Raw genomic sequence first — 10,838 nt, 5'->3', positions numbered from 1 at the left:
TCTAATGGTGAAACTGTCCCTTCTCAGGCTTCTGACTGAGATCACATGCCTTGGACCCCAGGTGACATCTCTGCTTCTTTCACACCTCCCTCACCTCACTGCATCTGCCCACTGTCCCTGTCCCACCCTCAGACTGACCCTCCTTAGGCAGAGAGTCCAGAAAAGGGATAAGCCTTCTGCCCTGGATGCCACCCGAAGTGCGTGGTGAACGAAGGCAGGGTGGAGAGACCGACTCAGACTTGGACTTGAATTTTGGCTCTCCCACTTGCCGTGTGGCCTCGAGCAAGTTACTTCACCTCTCTGGGTTTGTTTTTGAAATGAGAAGGGACGTCACATCTACTTCCCAGCGAGCATGCCCTCCTCCCAGGCCTCACGTGTGGCGCCTGGCACGCGGGGACTGCTTGAAAAGTCCAGCGAGGTGTAGTGGAAAGTTCCTAGGCGTCAGAATGCGACAGGCATGAGTTTGAATCCATCCTCATCACCTCCTACCATGTGTCCTCGGGCAGGTCACTCACCTCCTGAACTGCTGTGTCTTCATCACGTCGGGATTAAGCCCCGCTTCTCAGGGTTGCAGGAGGGCTGAGTGAGAGGTGCACGGGTAGGACTGTTGGCTCCGTTCTGTTCTCCGGGGGCACCCACCTCCTCAGCCCCGAATCCTTAACTCTCAACGCCAAGTTAGGTTTCGCAGACCCCCCTGGAAGACCTCTTGCTTCCAGATCTACCTGTCTCCGATACTATAGGCCTCTGGTTCTCTGGGTGGCCCAACTTTATACCCCAGAGGCTGGACCTCTAATCTGATGCCTCCTGGAGTTGCACCTAAAAGCCTAGCAATTTCCCTTGTGGCTTTGCATGACCAAGGGCAGGAAGTGATGGCTCGGGGCTCTAAGGCTGGACAGGCATGGCCAAAGGTCTTGGCAGAGAACCTGCCCATGACCACAGTCACTAGAGCCTTGTGTGCATCATGGTTCAGGGGATAAGTTGGAGGGAACATTCCCTGATGGACCTACAGCTTGGACTTTCTGAGAGGACAGGGAGCCAGCTCTGCTCTGGTCCCAGGGAGAGGGGACAGCACAGTGCTGAAGGGCCCGGAGGCAGCCCCATTCCCTTAAGGAGGGGCTGCCCTCAAGCCTGTTATCACTGGCCAGGCCCTTCCCATCAGTCCCAGCAGGAATTAGCAGAGACTGCTAAGTGGCCTCCTGCTTCCTCCAGTGCTCCAGAGGAGGGGGAGGGAAGGGGTGAGGGGGGAGCAGCACCAGCGGTGTGCGCAAGGGGTGATTGTCATGGTTACGCTCTGACAAAACAGATGGCTCTGCTTCCTGCAGGCCACCTAAACAGCTCTCGCCATGTGGGCATCCATCAAGCCAGCTGCCAGGGCTGCGGGCACTGGGCTTGGGCACCGGAGCCTAGCCCTGGGCACCCCCTCCAGCAACTCTGGGTGCAGGGAGGCAGCCTCCGGGGCTGTGGACAAAGAGACCACTTGCCCAGACACGTGTTGCTTCTGGGGCAGGTAAGGGCTGGTCCAGCTCCTGGGAGGATGAGGGGCTGGCTGCTGGGCTGTCTTGAGTGTGTGGGCGTCAGGGCGTGCGTGTGGGTGCACATATGAGGAATTCAGGTGCCCCTGGGTGCCGCTGGAGATGCAAGTACGTGTGCTTGTGTGCATCGGGATGTGTTTGCACTAGGGGAGGGGGTCAGAAGAAGATGGGGCTCAGGATGTTCCAGCTTTAGAAGTGAGAGGGAACACGACCACATGTTGCTGCTGGAATCCACCCTCCCTCCCTCCCTCCCTCTCTCTCTCTCACTCACTCTCTCTCACTCACTCTCTCACATCCTCTCTCTCTCACATCCTCTCTCTCTCTCTCTCTCTCTCTCTCTCCCTCACTCCCTCCCTCTCGCTCTCTCTCTCTCTCTCTCTGGAGCTCTCTCTGTTTTCTCTCTTCTGTGTGTGATTCTCTCCGCATCTCCTTCTCTTCCCTGTCTCGGCCTCCCTCCTACCTCCCATCCCAGCCACCTGTTTCCATCATCTCCGGGTCCCCATCATCTCTTGTCTGTCCTCTGGAGCCCCGGGGCTGCCAGGAGGCTCTGCAGGCAGTCCATCCTTGGCTGCCTGGCTCGTGCCGGCTGCCCTCCAGGTGCCTGGCGTGTGACCGTCCCCAAAGCCACCGGCTGAGTGCCACACATGGCCCCCGTCTCCTGCCAGGTAAGCAGGGCTCCAGGACGAAGAAGGGGTCCTGGGAGGTAGGCGGGTGCGGGGGACTTGGCCCGAGTGTGGCTGTGGTGTCCGCTAGCACGTCAAGCGCCGCTGGAAGCCCTGGCGTTACATCTGCAGCCCCAACAGGTCTGTCCGACGCGACGCTTCCTCCGCACCACCCGCGCAGCACAGGAGGCTTGGTGGAAGCCTGGTGGGGTGGAGGCCAGAATCTTCCCCTCCCCTTCCCCTCCAGGCGCAACAGGCACCTTCCTGTGTCTCTGCTCCTACTCCTCTTTCCCCTTCCTTCCTTCCTTCCTTCCTTCCTTCCTTCCTTCCTTCCTTCCTTTTCTTTCTTTCTTTTTTCTTTCTTTCTTTCTTTCTTTCTTCTCTTTCTTCTTTTTTTCTCTTTCTTTCTTTCTTTCCTTCTTTCCTTCTTTCTTTCTTTCTCTCTCTCTGTCTTTCTAGAAGTCTTCAGAGGAAGCAGAGCTTTCTTCCTCTTCTCCTCTACTGGCATAGGACCCTGATCTCTGGGTTCATTTGTCTGAACCCAGGCAGGTCCCAGGGAACTGGGCAGAGGCTCAGAGGGCACTGGCTGAACGCTCACCCTCCTGCACAGGATGGGAAGCAGAGAGCGTGGAGGTTCCCTTGGTTAGCTGGGTTTGGGGGACGCTGAGCACGTGCATATGTGGTGTACAGGATGTGTGGGAGCGTATGGGGCATATGTGTCCCTGGAGGCCAGAGATATGTATGGAGTGAGCTCCATAAGTTGGTAAGGGGAGGGGGTGGGGGCAGTGGCGCATGTATAAATGTTCACGTGTTTAGGGGTACTTGTGTGGGGTGCCCTGTGCCTGCAGGGATTTAAGAGTGTAGGGGCACATGCGTGTGCGCACACATACATGCACATGTACAATCGTGGGTTGAACCTGACGCAGAGGCTGCTGGGCAGGATCCCTGAGGCCTGATGTGGTACCTGCATGCAGTCCCCTCATCACCCAGTTTTGTTAGCGTCCTCCTGCAGGAGAAGTGCTGCTTTCCATCCAACCCCACACAGTTGGTGACCCAGGGCCAAAGGGGAGATGAGTGGGTGTTCTGATGAGTGGACTGCAGACCCCACTGCTTTTTGGACATGAGACAGGCCAAGGTTCCTAACCTGGGGGGTAAGTAATGAGGGGTCTGTGGCCTTGCAGAAAATAGTGTGAGGACTAATCCTCAAACCAGGCCAGAATAAGCTCTCGGTAGAGATTCTAGTCACCAGCCATTGGTTTGCCTGGTGGAATGTGCTGTTAGCAAAGTCATCCTGAGCCAGAGGGAAGAAGCAACCCTCTGTGCCTGCTGGTGTCCCTCACTGTACGCCACTCTCAGTGGGCACTGCACTGGTCCTCTGGCCTCTCCTTCATCAACAAATGATGCTGACTATGGTTCTGCAGGGGTCTGGCTCCACAGGGAAAGGAGTCAGCCCTGGAGGAATGAGGACAGTAGAATCCCACCCAGGGGCTCCAGCTTAGCCATTCCTCCAGGACCCTGACCTCAGGGTTCAAGCTGTCCTTTATACTGGGTCAGTGCATTCCTGCTAGCACATTCTGGCTGAGTTGCTCCACCTACATGGCCAGGGTAACCAAAGGCCAAGCCAACCTAGATTTCTCATGGTCTCACTGGTGTCCCCAGTTTGGCAATGCCAAGGAGAGGATCACCATAAGCAAGAAATCAACAGACTTCCCTGCAGGCATTAAGGACAGCCCAGTGTGATTAGGGCACAGAGGGTGGCTCTAGGTCACCAGGGATGAACAAATTCTGGCATCCCATTTAACATCCTTTAAGAGAATGTGACCACTGGGCACTCCACCATGAAAACCCCGATCAGTGCTCTTGAGGGGGCACTCACCCAGCAGCATGGCTGATACATAAGGCCCTCTGGAAGAAGAGGTTGGGAGCAGGTGCATTCAGTGTGAGTCTAAGAAGGCTTTCTGGAGAAGGTGTTGGAGTCAGGACTTAGAGACAACAATGGGGTGGGGGGGATGTGGGCAAATGGCTGGACACAGAGGATCAGGGAAGGTTTCATTCAGACGGGAGGTGTGAGTACAGGTTAGGAGGGGCAGGAGATCTTTGTCAACAGGCATCAGGTAGGTCAGTTTGAATTAACAGACAAGCTAGGGTGGAAAGAGGGAAAAGTATAACAATCATTCGGGCACTAGATGCCAACTTTATGCCAGGTTCTGTGCAGAGTGTTGGGTCCCCATCGTCCACAGCTTGCAGTCTCCACAATGGAGACGAACTTTAATCAACCAGCCAAGATTATGTAAAATAATGCCCAGGATAAGAACACTTGGACTTGAGGCCTCCTTGAGCTAGCCAAGAGGAGAATGCAAAGGGCTTTCTCAGGGATGGGGTGTGGGGTTGGGGCCAAGCTGGAGAGACACACGTGTGAGTCAGCTGCTCATACACTGGAACAAGGCAGGCATCAACCACTTTAGGACAGAGGTAAGAAGTTCTGAGGTGAACCCTTGAGGAATGTTCTCCTCCAAGCCTCACAGAGGAATGAGTCTGCAAAAGAGACAGAGAAGGGGCAGATGGAGGGAGGTACCCATACCTCATGTCTTCTCTGCCTTGTGTTGTTCCCTTGCCAGGGACCTTACCCCTGGTATTTTATTTAATCCCCATATTATAGCTGATGAAACTGAGTCTTGGAGACCTCCAAGAGCTAGGTTTAAGGTCACCTAGTGAACAGCAGAGCCATTGCACCAAAAATGAAGCAAGGGATGCTCCTGAGCGTGTGCTATGGGCCCAGTGCCAGGACAGAAGCAGAATGAGGAGGGCTTCTGTGTCACCCCTGTGGAGATATTAGAACCATCATGGAGAGGGTGATTACAGCAGGATATGGCTGGGGAGGTTCAGGGGAGGGAGCCTCACACCAGATAAAGGAATCAAGAAATACTTCAGGGAGGAGGTGAAACTTGAAAGGGCCCAGAGGACAAGGAGGTTGGGAGTTGGGTGTTCATGGGGGCCTAGGGTGGAACAAACACGCTGCTTTGCCAGGAACATAGGGTTAAGAGGGGAGGAGTAACATGGGATGAGGCACCCGAAGTGGATCATCGGGGAGCCTGAATTTGACACAAAGAAGTTGGGCTTCAACCAAAGCTACTAGCAGTCCTGAAGCAAGGAAGTGCTGGTCAGATGGTGACCCCAGGAAGACAAATTTATGAACCTGAGGAGTTAAATTTTCACCTTTTGAATCCTCACTGAGATCTGGGGAATCAATCAGTTTGAAACTATTTGCTAGATTATGCACTGTGAATGTTCTGGAGTTCCAGGTGATCCTAGTACAAAGCTCTTCTTCTTCCTACAACTACATGGGGTTCACATTGTAGGGCCCCAGACACGAGATAGTTCTTTCATGGATGCCACTCCAGAGATAGTGAAGAATGCAGGGTCAGAACAGGCAGCTGAATGGATGCTCTCAGCACAGCCTAGAAAGGAACCATGGGTGAGAGCAACTGGAGCACAGGGGATGGGTCCATCTGGTTGGCCAATATCCCCTGTTCCTTGTTCAGATCCCATAAAGAGTTCTCAGTAATCATTATCTGAAACCCCACAGATGTGAGGTTGTAGATTTAAAAAAAAAGTCACCCTATTAGAAGAACATGAATGAACTGACCACTTAAAAAGTAATCCCCACCCGAACATCCCTCCTTGCTTGATGCCGGCATCCATCCCTGTGCATCACTTAATATCTATATCCATCAGGCTCTCTTTGAGTTTGGGGCTGTGTCAGCAGCTGAACATACAATGCTGAAGGATCACAGAATGAAACCAAAATCTTGTGAATGTTGTAGGATTTAATGAAGCCAACCAAAGAGGACATCGGAGGGCTCTTCTAATCCCACACAAAAGTCACAGATGAATGAGAATCCAGCAGAGGTAGACCAGGCAACCACAGAAGGGAAACTTGGCAACAATGAGTTCATGATAGGAAACTTGAATCATTACACTGTGATGGTGAAACAAAAAGTGAAAAAATGTCGTATCATGTTAGCATATGATTTTGCACAAGAAATTTGTCTTCCCCCAACCCAATCCATACTTGATTTGTTGTTTGTTGAAAGGTTTAGCACATGGCCGTAATTATAATCTTATTTTCGTCCAATATAAAATTCCATTTTCATATTTTTAGTTTTACTTTTCAAAATAAAATCTCAGTTGAAAACTTTTTTTTCACTCACTACTTCATGTGAAATTATGGTCCCTGTCTTAAGTGGATTCACTTGAAGTGGCCTTGTTCTGGTCCAATTATTGAGGAAATATGGAGGTCGTTCAATGATTTATTCATTTAATGGGCACCTGCTAATTGCCAGATACTCTTCTAAGCACCAGGGGTACAATCATTAATGAAACATAGAAAAACCTCTCCCTTCATGGAGCTTATATTCTAGTGGACCCACTGGCCAAGTCCCCCTTCCCCACCTCTTACTCCTTTTCCAATATTGTGGTTTCTGTCTCTAGACCAGTGTCTTTGCTCAGAGATCCACATATTTACGGCTCTATTAGCCAAGTTAGATTAGGTGGTGCTGCACCAAAAAGCAGCAATGTTTTCATTCTTGCTCCTGCTATACAACCAAAATGGGTCATGCATGTTATCACAAAGACAGTCACTCTTGGGTCCAGGATAACAGAAGCTCCTTGTGGACAACAGTCCCCATGATCACAGTGGCAGGGAACAAGGTATGGCCAAGTACACATCAGCTTTGAAAGCTTCCTCCTAGAAGTGACACAACTCATTTTCACTCAGTTCATTGGCCAAAGGAAGACACACAGCTATACTTACTAGGGGACAGCCTACCAAGTGCCCAGAGGAGAACTGGAAAGGTCTGCCCAATAGTGTGAAGAACACAGGTGGGCTTTTTCAAGGGGCATCATAGCCATTATGACAATGCAAACAGAAAATGGGGGAGGAGAAAGGATTATCTTGGACTGAATCACTTCGGGCCTCTTAGCTCCCAACACTGGCCACTGAATACCCTGTGGCCAGTGGAATCACCTCCTGCCATCCTCCAACCCAACCTAGCAATGCATCTGGAGAGTCTATAGTGCCTTTAGCTCAGGCTGCTGTAAAAAAACAAAAAACAAAAAAAACAAAACAAAACAAAAAAAACAAAAAAAAAACCTCGCATAGGTAGTGTAAACAGCAATTTACCTGTCATAGTTCTGGAGGCCAGAAGTCTGAGATCAGGGTGCCAGCATGGTTAGCTTCTTGGTGAGGACCCTCTTCTTGGTTTACAGCCATCTGGGCACCTTCTTGCTGTGTCCTCACATTGTGCGGAGAAAGAGAGCTCTGGCTTCTTCCTTTTTTCACTTAACATCATCATAGGGCTCCACCTACGTGGTTCCATCTACATCTAATTACCTCCCAAAGGCCCCATCTCCAAATACCATCACAGTGGGGACTAGTGTTTCCACATATGGATTGGCGGGGACATGGGCCTTTGGCCCATAGCATAGAGAACACTCTGCTGTAGGAGCTCCAGATCTCCTGTGTCCTTTCCCCCTCTGAACCTCAGTCCCCCATCCTTAAAATGGGTATAATAATTTTTATTTTGCCTCAACTCATAGAGCTCCAATTAATTCACAGATGTGAAAGCATCTTTTAAATTACTCCATAGGAGACACGGATGCTCAGTATTCATACTTTTATGGCACAGTGGTAGATGTGAAAGTGTCACCTGGTCAGAGACTAGAATCTGCTCACTACTTTAACTTCCATCATTTTCAATTCTTTGAACCTTGAAGTCTTTTCTAAGAGACTCCTCAAGAGCCTGTCGGGAGGTCTGGCCCTGAATGGCTTTGCCACTCAGCCAGTCTTCCCTCACACAGGCCAAAGCTCCCCACTCACCTCCAGAAGCCAGCCAGCCTCTCTCGTTCACATGGCTTGAGGTCACCCCCTGAGCACCCGAGCTGAGTCGCATATACCTGTGCAGATGCGGGGAGTACTGACTCCAGGCCAGGCACGGTGCTTAGCGCTTACTGTGTCATGGTAACACTCAAAGCAGGCCTGCTACTGTGCCCTTTTTACAGATCAGAAAACTGAGGCTCAGAGAGGTGAAGTGACTTGTCCTTGTCACTCAGAGGTACAAGTCAGAGCCTGGCTTCCAACCTAACTGTTGGGACTCCAGAACCTGAGCTCTTGACCTTCAGGCTGGCTGACCAGGGAGGAGAACCTTGCTCCTGGCCTCCTCTCTCTACCTTCTTGTCCTCCGCTGGTTGTCTTCTTGTCTCTGTTGCTGAAACCCCCAGCCCCTTTGTATCTTGGCCTCTAAGAGGAGGTTTTTGTCTTGCTTCTGAGCACGTGAGACACTGTGTGGCACAGCGGCAGATGCATAAGCACAGGAAAGAGACCGCCGGACTTCCAGTCCCACACCCATCACTGACCAGCTTTGTGACCTTGGGCCAGTTTCTTCCCCTCTCTTATGTCCACGCAGATCATCTGCAGAAGGAAAAAGAAAGAATGAATGAAAAGAAAAGCACTGTAAGCTCATGAGGAATCAGTGCGCTAATCCACATAAACTGCTTAGCGCAGTGCCTGATTCAGTGACAGTTTGTTGTTAAGTGTCAGGAGCCTCTAAATCCTCTCTCCTTAAGCCTGGCTGGCGGTGGGGACTCTGTATCCTGGGCCCAGCTCCTTCCACTGCCTGCCCCCATTCCCCATTAACCTTAAGCTAGCTTCTCACCAATGGAAGCCCTCCCTGGATAAAGGGACAGGCTAACCTGTTCCGAGTTTCTCCTACACTGTTACCCCTGAGACCCATTTGGAGGCCTCTCTGTGTGTCCGCAATGTTCTGTTTGCCTCTTAGCTCAGATGATTTCCCAGTGGGGGTTGCTTCAAATGCTCCGACTCTGTAGGAGGAGATGGTGGTATGGATCCATCGTGGCTGCTGGAACAGGGGAAGGAACATCAGTCAGGGAGCCAGTGCGGTGTGGAACCTGGCATGTTTGCCCCAGTCGGTGCCAGGGATGGCAGCCTCTGAATGACAGCAAGCAGGCTTTTTGGGTCATTGATGGGGCCTTGGCCCCCGGATCTGGCTAAGAGGCAGCAGAAGGACACAGTTAACAGCCCACGTCCTGGAGCTAGACGGCTAGGGCTCAAATCCTAACTGTGCCTAACACACCAGCTTGCTGTGTGACCTTGAAATTTCTCTAACCTCTCTGGGCTGGGCCTTGGTTTCCTCTCCTATAAGGTGAAGTTATCTGCTTCATAAGGTCTCTATGGGGCTTAAATGAGAAAATCCCCTAGGGAACTTCAGTGATGCCTCTGGAAATGGCCTAAAAGTCAGACTCCTGGCCCCCCCTTGAAATGAGAACATTAAGATTGGGAACCTATGCACATCTTCTGTTCCCTTGGAACAGCTGGAAACCCTCGTTGTCTTCTGGACTTTCAACTTGGGAGAGAGGATTAACTCTCCAGGCCCAGCTCTTCATGTTGTTAGATAAAGATGCCAAGACCTGGTCAAGGTTGAGAGATGACCCCCACCAGGCCGTTCATTTACTCGTTCTGCAATAAGTTTGAGGGCAGGAGAGATAAGGCTTTAAGGTTACCAGCCCAGTCTCTGAAACCAGAGTCCAAGCCCCAGCTGCATCACTTATGAGTGTATCACCTGGAGCAAAGGATGCAAACACTCTGGGCCTCAGTTTCTTCATCTGCAAAACGGGGCTAATAAGGCCTGCCTCCTTCATAGGGTTGTCCTGAGGGTTCCCAGAGCAAATGCGTGAAAGGCAATGAGAATAACACCCAGCAGATATTATATGGCCTGACATGCGTTAGCTGTTAGTACTTTTTTTTTTTAAGATTTCAATTGTTTATTTATTTTTAGAGAGAAAGGACAGGTAGAGGGGCAGAGAGAGAGAATCTCAAGCAGACTCCGTGTTGAGCATAGAGCCTGAAGCAGGACTGGGTCTCACAACCCTGAGATCATGACCTGAGCCAACATCAAGAGTCAGAGGCTTAGCCAGCTGAGCCACCCAGGCACTCCTGGCTGTCGTTACTCTTCAAGAGCTCTTTCAGCCACTGTTCTTTGTGTTCAGGAACATAACAAGGAACAAGGCAGCTTTGGTCCCTACCCTCCAGGGCTTGTGGGCAAAGCCAGACCCTAAGTCAGCGACCCAGGAACACTGTGTGCAGGACCCAAGCGGTGGGTGTTGGCCATGTGTGTGACAACAGGGTCACAGGCTGGGGCCCTTATGGAGTGGGCGGCAGAGCTGGCATCCAGGCCTGGGGACTTTGTCTCTTTGTCCAGTGCCCTCGGCCCACACAGCCTGTCTGTACCATCTGAGGGGACAGCATGTGTGGGGGAGTAGCCTCGCAGCGCGGTGCCAACTGACCTGGGACCTCAGACGAAGTTAAGGCAATGAGTCTATTCTTCAGCCAACACCCAGGCTGGGTGCTGTGGGAAATGGGGTCCCTGGGGGAGGCTAGAAGGCAGGTCTGGGGGCTGTGAGCGGCCAAGGCCACCATGGGGAAATCCCAAGAACACAGCTGCCCAGATGCAGCCTGACTGGTGGGAGAGTAAGACCAGGAAGAAATCCCAGAGAGGAAAGGAAATGAAAGTATTGGCAACGTGGACGAGGCCCTGGGGTAACCCTTCTAGAAGCCATGTCTCACTTG

The 10,838-nt window shown here is 51.6% G+C and overlaps 1 long non-coding RNA gene across 1 annotated transcript; it reads right to left on the bottom strand.

Moving 5' to 3' along the window:
* Positions 1 to 6,000: 6,000 nt before the first annotated feature.
* LOC119876080 lies at positions 6,001 to 9,538 on the bottom strand. The gene is made up of 3 exons (XR_005356091.1): positions 8,945 to 9,538; positions 7,377 to 8,663; positions 6,001 to 6,173 (listed from the first exon to the last, which is right to left on the bottom strand). It is a non-coding gene; the product is annotated as an uncharacterized LOC119876080 (long non-coding RNA).
* Between the last annotated feature and the right edge of the window lie 1,300 nt (positions 9,539 to 10,838).

This window comes from Canis lupus, chromosome 2, assembly GCF_011100685.1.
Source record: "Canis lupus familiaris isolate Mischka breed German Shepherd chromosome 2, alternate assembly UU_Cfam_GSD_1.0, whole genome shotgun sequence".
Taxonomy (NCBI): Eukaryota; Metazoa; Chordata; class Mammalia; order Carnivora; family Canidae; genus Canis; species Canis lupus.
This window is presented reverse-complemented; position numbering and strand designations above follow the sequence as displayed.